At 43.2% G+C, this 12,065-nt stretch overlaps 1 protein-coding gene across 5 annotated transcripts in view; it reads left to right on the forward strand.

Annotated features, from left to right (window-relative positions):
* LOC133493833 (zinc finger protein 37-like) overlaps window positions 1-12,065 on the forward strand; it is a 53,558-nt gene that overhangs the window by 1,902 nt on the left and 39,591 nt on the right. The gene's annotated exons all lie outside the window — the stretch shown is intronic.

Here is a 12,065-nt window from a genome sequence, read left to right on the forward strand (position 1 = left end):
AAAATGTCACTTTTTTGACTGTACGTATATTTATTTAAAATATTAAATTGATTTTAAGGCCCACAAAAAAAAAAAGTCTGTTAGACGGAGAAGAGTAAGAGAGTCATTGAAAAGGGAGACATGTATGCTGGAAAAGGCTAGATTGTTAAGCATGGGAATTTCAGTGGAGGTTGCGAGAAAGCAAATGTCTCTGTCTGTGTTGGGAGAAGCCAAGCCACCCGTTACACACATTCTGCCACCTTATTCTATCGCAGCGGAATCGCCGTACTCTGAATGTAATAAAACGTTGCAAAATGCATCCGATTTGTCTGGGGGGCTTTTCTGTGTGATTTGAAAGAAACTAGAGACACAATCCCCAATTGCGAGCAGCCCCTGACAAATGCCACAATAATGCTGCAGTGGCTCTCGGGGCTGGTGTCGGCACCTCAATTAATCACTTGCAAGACACTGTTAATGATTTATTACTCACAAACCATTCACTCCACCCGATTTGAGAATGTTGTTACAGGAACTCCCTCCGATGCAAAGTGGAGGGGCGAATTTGCTGAGGGCTGTTCAGCGTAATACAACTGGGCAACTGTTGACTGCTGGTGATTTGAAAATGCTGATGACGCAAGCGACCCCCTCTCTCAGCTCGACATCTTGAGACTCCACTGTCGGCAACCTGCTTGACGGTAACACACTCACGGTCGCTGACTTTGATAACATACTGGGTGCTTTGAATGCATTGTTTCCCCTCCCTGAGATTGTACTGTCCGACCTGGTCTTTGCTCCAAAATCTAATGAGAATGCTGATTGATTTATTTACTGTGCTTTGGTTGAGTTCGCTCAGCGAATTGGGCACCAGCCCACTGACACCGTACTATATTCTCCAATTTTCCATGCTTCCATATTAAAGGGGGTACATAAAACTATCGCTCATGCAATGGAGAATAATCCCAATCTCCCTGGAGCCACCCATGATAGATAGTTGACTCATGTTAAATTTTATTTGAGGAAGCACACCAAAGAAATTGACACAAAAGTAGAAAAACGTAAAAATGCTGAATACCAATTGGCCATGTTACAATTACAAACTTTACAGAAACAAAATGATTCCGAGGTCCAATTTCAAACTCCTCACGCACCTAATAGTGGCGAGTGTCATGTGCATCAATCCGACCCTGTCACCGCGCAGGGCAGCTCCCTCGACACTGGGCCAACAGAAGAAGAGGACAGTATGCTGGGCGGGGCTGTAGCGGCCATCGTCAGCAAATTCCACTTGGAGCTCCACCCGTGGCTCCACCTCCACAGCCACCACACGCTCCCCCACCCATTTAGCTGGTGCCACCTTCTGGCCAATACATGCAACCACTGAACCAGCAGTATTTGCCGCCACCTGCTGGCCAATGCATGCAGCCCTGATGGGACTTTTTCTACAGTTTCCGGATGGAAACACTTCATTGCTCTACGAAAAATGAGTATTCTGACTCAAGAGACCCCGACATCTCTCATTGTTGCCCCGATTCTGCTGATATCTATTGGGCACACGTGGACATTGAATCTGAAGGATGGAAAGAGGCAGAAAATTTTGGGACATTATGGCTGCCATGGATTCGACACCTTCACGCTTATGACATGGTTTGTGATTGTATACACTGCTCTCTATACTATGACAGGCCCGGCGACGAGGTTTATGCAGATTCATTTCAAAACAATGACGGCGATGTTTGGCTATAGAACATCGGCAATTTATTTGTGGGAAAACCTGGTTTGGCATTGAACACTTCATTGAATGATGAACAAGAAAAATGGTACATAATGGATGACCAACCTAACCTCACCATGCCACCATATAGTTCTTTGATGGTGTCTCCTGCACATTCAGCCAGAGATATTGGGCCTCTTGTCAGAGAATGCATGATGGCTATCCAATACGTTGTTGTATTCTCCATCGCTTGATGCATAATGGATTCAATCTAACGAATTTCACCCATTTTCCATTTTGGAGCATTGCCTATTGGACAGACACCATAATCAAGAAACAGCGATTTGACCCCACTGGCATTGGCTGATATGCCGGAAACCTTTTGGTCTACCGATTCCACCAATGTTGGCCTCTGCGACCTGAGTCCAGTCATGTTTCAAATGACACCCGCCCCGATTTATGTTCCACAATACCCAATCAAGAAGCAGAGTTTGATTGGCATTTCCGATTTGATGGATTGATAAAAACTGGATTGTTGTGTAAAATTCCACACTCCCAATACAACACTCCAATTTTGCCGGTCAAAACAAGAAACACTGGTAAATACCGAATGATCCATGATTTGTGTGTCATAAATGCGGCTGTCATAACACCCACACAACCTAATCCCTAATCTTAAATCCTTAATCCTAATCCCCACTCTGCCCTTTCCCAAATTTCCCCCTCCCACACCCATTTCACTTGCATCCATTTGGCAAATGCCTTTTTCTGCATCCCATTGGATCCAAGCATGCAGAAATATTTTGCGTTCACATGGAATGGCGAATGTTATTCATACACTCGTCTCGTCACAAGGGTTTGTGTCGTCACCTGGACTTTTTAATGCCTATTTGAAACAATTGTTGGCTCCTTTGCAGCTTCCGGACGGAGTACTGCTGGTACAATATGTTGATGACATTTTGCTTGCTGCTCCTTCTGAAATAACGTGCATTGATGCCAACCGCGCACTTTTGGCTCATTTGGCCACAGTTGGCTTGAAGTGTTCAAAAAGCAAGCTTCAAGTTGCCGGCCCTCAAGTTTCATTCTTGGGCCGGTTTATTTCACGACAAGGTACGGCCATGTCTCCTTCTCACGACGACGACATTCTACACCATCCGCAGCCTCCAAACATCAAACGAATGCTCGCCTTTTTAGGCTTGTGCAATTTCTCACGACACCATGTACCTGATTTCACAGAGTTAACACACTCACTGCTCTCACTTTTCATCACTATCCAAGATTTGAGCATAAAAGCGGTTGGACTGGTATTCTGGATCAAATATTGATATTTATGAGTGCCAGTGTTCACTTGTTTGAAACCTCTTTTCTAGATTTCGAAATGCCGTGATCGTATAGTGGTTAGTACTCTGTGTTGTGGCCCCAGCAACCCCGGTTCCAATCCGGGTCACGGCAGGGAGGTCTCCGTGAAGTTAATACTTTTAGTCCTTGTGGTTGAAATATGCATGGGACAGTGACAATCCTCGAGATAGGCTTGGGTTGGGCTTGAAGACATTGTGAGGCTAATAGTGTAATGGATAACATGTCTGACGAGCGGTAATGGCCAAATGAAGCTTTGCAGCCGATTAATTTCCACATGGTTCAAAAATACATGGTGCTTTATTTGCTCTAGGGGTCCATCAAGTGGTGGAGAAGCCCGAGAGGTCAACAGTATGAAGAATTCTATAGCTATTTGTTCAAGAAAATGTTGTGAATGTGCTTGTGTTACTATATGAACAAAATACAAGTGCTCTCAGGATCATTTGTTCTCTGTTTTTATTTAGAAATACACAGTCTTTGGTGTGAAACGGTTTAATTTGAGGGGAAGTATTTCACCAGTTTTGTTAAATATTCTTTCACAGGGCAGAGCAGAGATGAAGCTGTTATTGTTGTATACAGCAGTGATTTTGAACCTTTATAGAGCCAAGGCACATATTTTACAATTGTAAAATCCTACGGCACACCAACAAAAGTAAATGTCACCAAAACTGGATAGTTTAATTACTGTATGTACTTCCTGCCATCTAATAGAAAATTATTTTTTTGTTTGTCTGTCATTGTGCCTCACTAGCATAAATAGATGAATAAAGATACATTCTTTCTTGGAAATAAATGTTTTTGTTTTAGCAATTATATAAAATTGGTTAACTTCCCACGGCACACTTGAAGAGCGCTCAGGGCACACTAATGTACCCCGCCACAGTGTTTGGGAATCACTGATATACACTATATCAATCAAGCGACAGGGTGATAAGCCGAGGTCTTTCTTTTTTTTTTTTTAAAGCTACGCGATGTCATGCGATCTACCAATTCTACCTTCCTCTCGACTGGTCGACTGCGATCAATGCGTTGAGCACTCCTTTATTTTGGCAACTGTAGTTAAAAATCGTCATCACTCTTTTTCAGTATCCTAACATCCATTTTGTGTCCTGCTTATCCTCACAGAGATCACTGGAGGATTTTTGTTGGCTAAATATAGAATTATGCCATTTTCACAGAAATAAGTTACTTTGAAAATCTTGCTTCTGTGTGTCATTAGTGTATTTGAGTCAAATTCCACTTGTAGATGATTATGTTGGATTGGGAAAAAATCCATCCATTCATTTTATGAGCCGGTTATCCTCATGAGGGTCGCTGGAGTGCTGGAGCATATGCCAGCTGTCATTGGGCAGGAGGCAAGGTCCACCCTGAAGTGGTTGCCACGCAATTGCAGGGCACATGGAAACAGACAACAGTCCCACTCACAATTATGAGTTACTCAAGTAGCTGTAACTGAGTAAATGTACTTCATCAGTACCCACCTGTGTTCTTAAGCCACTATTTAACACTATGTATGTCCTGAGCTCACCCAAACTTGTATTTTCACAAAAGCATTCTCGTTTTTAACACTGTGCCATCTCTGTCCACACCTCAACCCAGATTCGAACCAGCCTTGCTGCGGCCATGATGCAGAGTACGAACTACTATATGGTCAGGGCAGGCGAACTTTGGCAAGGTTGATTCTCTCAATCTGTCAACAAGGCAAGAGTGAAAGGCTCAATAGGCAAAGTGTCAATCATGGGAATAATCTAAACTTTTTACTGCCTATTAATCAACATTTGATACAGATTACCATTTCAACCACTTTTATGCCCAAATCTTGGACAGTGATTAAAAGTGACATTCAGGTCACCCTCCACATAATCATCCAACCATCCATTTTCGTTGATGCTTATCCTCACAAGGGTCATGGGAGTGTTGAAGCCTATCCCAGCTGTCATCTGGCCTGAGGCGAGTTACACCCTGAACTGGTTGCCGGTCAATCACAAGCCAAATGAAGACAAACAGCTGCACTCACAATCACACTTCAGGGCAATTTAGTGTCCAATTAATGTTGCATGTTTTGTGGATGTGGGAGAAACCCGGAGTGAAAACCCACGCAGGCATGGGGAGAACCTGCAAACTCCACACAGGTGGGGCCGGGATTGAACCCAGGACCTCAGAACTGTGAGGCCAGCACTTTCGAGCTGATCCACTGTGCCGCCAATACCAGTTCTACAAACATCAATATTTGAATCATACAGTTAGTACAGATCTGGGTAAATATTTTCACATGAAAACTGAAACTTTTGTGTGCCTGTGTGTGTGTGTGTGTGTGTGTGTGTGTATATGTGTCTGTGTGCTTTTGTGCATCGGTGTCTGTGTGTGAGCCACACACCCCCTGTAGTGTTGATCAGGACAATATGGAGAAGAGAATCTGATCACAAACTGAGCAGGGAAAAAATTCTTTCCAGTTTGTCTTCTCCTGTGCCATTTGGTTTTACAGGCTAGAGATTTCCCACAAAGATAATTTCCATCGATTGTTGTGAGTATGACGTGTCATATTAAGTTTGGATTTTTCATCATCTCTTCATCAGTGATGAGAGTGCGACATCATGTCATCACTATTATGATAGTGGACCTCAGAGGCCGTCTGCTGGTGATCCTCCACATTGCCCCAGCTGTGCAGTTCTTTTTTACTTTGGCCATTTTGCTTGGGCCACATTTCCTTGAAGTTGAGAGCATTTTGTTCATGATGGTCCCCAATGGTTGAAAGACGTCCATTTCTTTTTAATGGAAAAATGGATTTGATATACTGTACAAGCAAATTGAGTCAAACTCACAGTTTTAACATGTGTCATTAATTAAAGATCACAAATAAACTACAACTCAATCATTTGCTTATTTGATGTTGACATCACTAAAACATTGGCCAAAATACATAGTGTTCAAAGTATGGGTCTTCATGGTCCATATTTGAAAAAAAAAATTTTTTTTAAACTTTTCTGGAAATTAAAAAAAAGAAAACAGCTTTCTTGAGTTTCCCAAGAGGGGTTTGTTCAAGTTGTATCATACGTTGCTGTCATGTATCATTGCACCACATGAACAAGAGCTAGTACCCAAAAATTATGTCAATCACTTATTTAATATGTGGAAAAATGTATTTATTTGGATGTCATCATTAAAATCATATAAAAATGGCAGGCGAGTGCCACATCCTTGCAGGCCTCACGCACGAACCCAAAAAAGACAACAATTTTCTCTTCTTCCTCTTGGCTTGTCCCGTGAGGGGTGGCCATAGCATGTCATCTCAGATGAACGCATATTTGTTTGGCACAGTTTTATGAAGGATGCCCTTCTTGACGCAACCCCTCTGGATTTTAGCCGGGGAGAGAAGCTTACAGCACCTGATATTCTCAGGCGGTCTCCCATCCAAGTATTAAAACTCGCTTAGCTTCCGAGATCTGACGATATCAGGCATTCTCAGGGTAGCGTGGCCATAGGCCCAAAAGTCCTCAAAAATCAACACCTACATTTATGCAGACACCTCTACTTTTGACTTCAACGTCTGAACTATTACTACAATTATCCCAATATTTTATATGGCTCAAATAAAGGCAGGACGGTGGTCTACCTGTAGAGCATTGGCCTCACAGTTCTGAGGACTGTGGTTCAAATCCTGGCCCCGGCTGTGTCGAGTTTGCATGTTCTCCCTGTGACTGCATAGGTTTTCTCCGGGTACTGCGGTTTCCTTCCACATCCCAAAAACATGCATTCATTGGAGAGTCTAAATTGCTCTCGACTGCTGTCTTGTTTCCATGTGCCCTGCGATTGGCAAGCAACCAGTTGAAGGTGTACTGAGTCCTCCTTGAAGATTGCTCAGATTGGCTCCAGAAATAATCCTGGTGAGGGTCAGCGGCGAAGAAAATGGATGGAGGGATATACCTTGAATAGGTACCTCAAGAAGCTCTTATTCTGGTACAATGTTTAAAACATTTAAGTTGTGAAAAGGTGAACTTGCACTGAATTTATCTTCACATTGTTCCAGAAATAAGAGCTCTTTGTGTTACGCTGTATTTTTCAGTTGGATTTCAATGTTGAAAAATGATGTTAGAAATTTGAAGTCATACTCTGATGGCAATGAATTACTTCCATATTTGTGTTTTTTCAATTTGTTTATGTAATTTTAATTATTTTCTCATTTGTTTTGTGTTTTCTGGAAGGTTAAAACGTTTCGCGATTTGTTACGTTTTGCACTTTCAGGCCACTGTAGTTCCGGATGCAACTTTGGCGAGTGAAGCAGTTTGCTGGTCCTGCTGACTGACAGCACGCGAGTAACAATTTCAGTTGTGTAGAACTGGAGTTGTTATATTCGCTTGATACGCGTGAGGTCCTTGTTTGGAAACAAACCTGCTCGGTTTGTTTTCCACGAAGAAGAGCCCCACGAAAAACTCTTCTTCTTCTTCTTTTCCTTTCGGCTTGTCCCGTTAGGGGTCGCCACAGCGTGTCATCTTTTGCCATCTTAGCCTATCTCCTGCATCTTCCTCTCTAACCCCAACTGCCCTCATGTCTTCCCTCACCACATCCATAAACCTTCTCTTTGGTCTTCCTCTCGCTCTTTTGCCTGGGAGCTCCATCCTCAGCATCCTTCTACCAATATACTCACTCTCTCGCCTCTGAACATGTCCAAACCATCGAAGTCTGCTCTCTCGAATCTTGTATCCAAAACATCCAGCTTTGGCTGTCCCTCTAATGAGCTCATTTCTAATCCTATCCAACCTGGTCACTCCGAGCGAGAACCTCAACATCTTCATTTCTGCCACCTCCAGTTCAGATTCCTGTTGTTTCTTCAGTGCCACTGTCTCTAATCCGTACATCATGGCCGGCCTCACCACTGTTTTATAAACTTTGCCCTTCATCCTAGCAGACACTCTTCTGTCACATAACACACCAGACACCTTTCGCCAGCTGTTCCAACCTGCTTGGACCCGTTTCTTCACTTCCTGACCACACTCTCCATTGCTCTGTATTGTTGACCCCAAGTATTTGAAGTCATCCACCCTCGCTATCTCTTCTCCCTGTAGCCTCACTCTTCCCCCTCTACTTTTCTCATTCACGCACATATATTCTGTTTTACTTCGGCTAATCTTCATTCCTCTCCTTTCCAGTGCATGTCTCCATCTTTCCAATTGTTCCTCTGCATGCTCCCTGCTTTCACTGCATATGACAATATCATCTGCGAACATCATGGTCCAAGGGGATTCCAGTCTAACCTCATCTGTCAGCCTATCCATTACCACTGCAAACAGGAAGGGGCTCAGAGCTGATCCCTGATGCAGTCCCACCTCCACCTTAAATTCCTCTGTCACACCTAAGGCACACCTCACCATTGTTCTGCTGCCATCATACATGTCCTGTACTATTTTAACATACTTCTCTGCCACACCAGACTTACGCATGCAGTACCACAGTTCCTCTCTTGGTACTCTGTCATAGGCTTTCTCTAGATCCACAAAGACACAATGTAGCTCCTTCTGACCTTCTCTGTACTTTTCCACGAGCATCCTCAAGGCAAATAATGCATCTGTGGTACTCTTTCTAGGCATGAAACCATACTGTTGCTCGCAGATACTTACTTCTGTCCTGAGTCTAGGCTCCACTACTCTTTCCCATAACTTCATTGTGTGGCTCATCAACTTTATTCCTCTATAGTTCCCACAGCCCTGAACATCCCCTTTGTTCTTAAAAATGGGAACTAGAACACTTTTCCTCCATTCTTCAGGCATCTTTTCGCCCGCTAGTATTCTGTTGAATAAGTTGGTCAAAAACTCCACAGCCATCTCTCCAAATTGCTTCCATACCTCTACCGGTATGTCATCAGGACCAACTGCCTTTCCATTTTTCATCCTTTGTAGTGCCTTTCTGACTTCCCCCTTAGTAATCATTTCCACTTCCTGGTCCTTCACTCTTGCCTCTTCAACTCTTCCTTCTCTCTCATTTTCTTCATTCATCAACTTCTCAAAGTATTCTTTCCATCTATTTAGTACACTACCGGCACCAGTCAACACATTTCCATCTCTATCCTTAATCACCCTAACCTTCTGCACATCCTTCCCATCTCTATCCCTCTGTCTGGCCAACCTGTAGAGATCCTTTTCTCCTTCTTTCGTGTCCAACCTGGTGTACATGTCTTCATATGCCTCTTGTTTAGCCTTTGCCACCTCTACCTTTGCCCTACGTCGCATCTCGATGTACTCCTTTCGCCTCTCCTCAGTCCTCTCAGTATCCCACTTCTTCTTCGCTAATCTCTTTCCTTGTATGACTCCCTGTATTATGGGGTTCCACCACCAAGTCTCCTTCTCCCCTTTCCTACCAGATGACACACCAAGTACTCTCCTGCCTGTCTCTCTGATCACCTTGGCTGTCGTCGTCCAGTCTTCCGGGAGCTTCGGTTGTCCATCGAGAGCCTGTCTCACCTCTTTCCGGAAGGCCGCACAACATTCTTCCTTTCTCAGCTTCCACCACATGGTTCTCTGCTCTACCTTTGTCTTCTTAATCTTCCTACCCACCACCAGAATCATCCTACATACTACCATCCTATGCTGTCGAGCTACACTCTCCCTACCACTACTTTACAGTCAGTAACCTCCTTCAGATTACATCGTCTGCACAAAATATAATCTACCTGCGTGGTTCTACCGCCGCTCTTGTAGGTCACTATATGTTCCTCCCTCTTTTGGAAATAAGTGTTCACTACAGCCATCTCCATCCTTTTTGCAAAGTCCACCACCATCTGCCCTTCAAAGTTCCTTTCCTGGATGCCGTACTTACCCATCACTTCTTCATCGCCCCTGTTTCCTTTACCAATATGTCCATTACAATCTGCACCAATCACAACTCTCTCGCTGTCTGGGATGCTCAGAACTACTTCATCTAGTTCCTTCCAGAATTTCTCTTTCAACTCTAGGTCACATCCTACCTGTGGTGCATAGCCGCTAACCACATTATACATAACACCCTCAATTTCAAATTTTAGTCTCATCACTCGATCTGATACTCTTTTCACCTCCAAGACATTCTTAGCCAGCTCTTCCTTTAAAATAAACCCTACTCCATTTCTCTTCCCATCTACTCCGTGGTAGAATAATTTAAACCCTGCTCCCAAACTTCTAGCCTTACTACCTTTCCACCTGCTCTCTTGGATGCACAGAATATCAACCTTTCTCCTAATCACCATGTCAACCAACTCCTGTGCTTTTCCTGTCATAGTCCCAACATTCAAAGTCCCTACACTCAGTTGTAGGCTCTGTGCATTCCTCTTTTTCTTCTGACGCTTGATCCGGTTTCCTCCTCTTCTTTGTCTTCGACCCACAGTAGCTGAATTTCCACTGACGCCCTGCAGGTTAGCAGTGCCGGGGGCGGGCGTTGTTAACCCGGGCCACGCCCGATCCGGTATGGGATTCTTTAGATGAACGCTCATATTTGTTTGGCACAGTTTTTACGCCGGATGCCCTTCCTGACGCAACCCTCTGCATTTATCCGGGCTTGGGACTGGCCTACAGATTGCACTGGTTTGTGCCCCCATAGGGCTGCATTAAGAGCCCCACGAAAAACAAAGGATAATATTATCTAGCTCCCAGTCAGGGAATCAAACCCAGGTTTTCCACATGACAGGAGGAGAGAGTATCCACTATACTAACGAGGAGACTCTTGCACTGATTTCCGGGGAACAGACGGTCTTCGACTGAGGGTTTTTTTTTTTTTTTTTTTTTTGTCATCAAGGAGCTGTTGTACATGAGGTGCTGGTCACATTCGACATGTTGAGTGGAGTGCCATCAAAATAAAATATTGTTTGAAAATATTCTGTGCGCGTGACTCTTTCCAAAGTTCTGGTAATCAGACATGACTAAAAAAAAATGAATATGGTAGTAGAAAACTCACCTGATTTCAGGTCTCACACATATATTAATGAAACACTTGGAAATTTAGTTTTCAGAGGGAAATTACTGGCTAGATTCTAGATATAAAAATACATCTATTTTATGTTTCTTAATAGGTTGTTACATTTTTATTTCTAGAAGTGGTGCATTTGGAGTTGTAATTTGCTGTAAGATATAATCATCAAAATTATACATGTATCAAAAAATGGTGCATCTCATTGAGTTTCACTTTTTGAATTGAAATAAAACTCTTGACATCGTTATTATTTATTGAGATGGACCATTATCGAAGCTTGGATGAATGCGTTTGTCAACTTTGGAAAATGGCATCAACCCTCATTAATGTCCTGAATAGGAGGGACTTAAGTGAACAGTTATTTATGCTTCAACTTTTGTACTAAAAAACTCTAAATTGATTCATTTGGTTGTGATCTGCCAAGGCATGATGTACTCATCCAAGTAAGAGTACAATGAGTGATTCAATTGACCCCTCCGTGGAAGTTGCGCAATCCGCGTCACTGACCAACAGAGGCCAGAGATCTGCATAATCTCGGACTCAAATCTCAGACAATGCTGGCTGGATGGTCCAGTATAGCTTCTGTTGGCGTTTTATCGCGTATTTGGGTTCTTTAACAATGGTTAAGATGTGTAGTCACGGACTTTATAATAGTGACGACAGGTATCCTGAAAGGCTAGTTAGTGGAGTTCAATTCGTACTCTTTCCAAAACCGAAGACCCAGTACGAAAAATGTCTTTGATGGATCAAACTTTGTGGCAGACCGCATGATCAACTGAATCCATCAACCGGAACAGATATGTTTGCACGAAGGTAAGCCCTATATTTGATTTTCAATACATGTCTCATATAAATGAATTAGCAGTTCTTCGCTTGCATTAACATAGCTACGTGTGAATGATTGACACACTTGATCTGTGTTGAGCGATATTTTGCGATGATCTGACTGCACAAACGTGTCCCATTGTTTGCGACTAATTAGCAAAGCTAAACAGGACTAGCGAGTCCTAAAAGCCTTCGACGTGCACAGAGACACCAAGACTGAAGGAAGGATGTTTGAGGACACTAAAGTAGTGATTGTCGTACT

Source organism: Syngnathoides biaculeatus, chromosome 20, assembly GCF_019802595.1.
Source record: "Syngnathoides biaculeatus isolate LvHL_M chromosome 20, ASM1980259v1, whole genome shotgun sequence".
Classification (NCBI taxonomy): domain Eukaryota; kingdom Metazoa; phylum Chordata; class Actinopteri; order Syngnathiformes; family Syngnathidae; genus Syngnathoides; species Syngnathoides biaculeatus.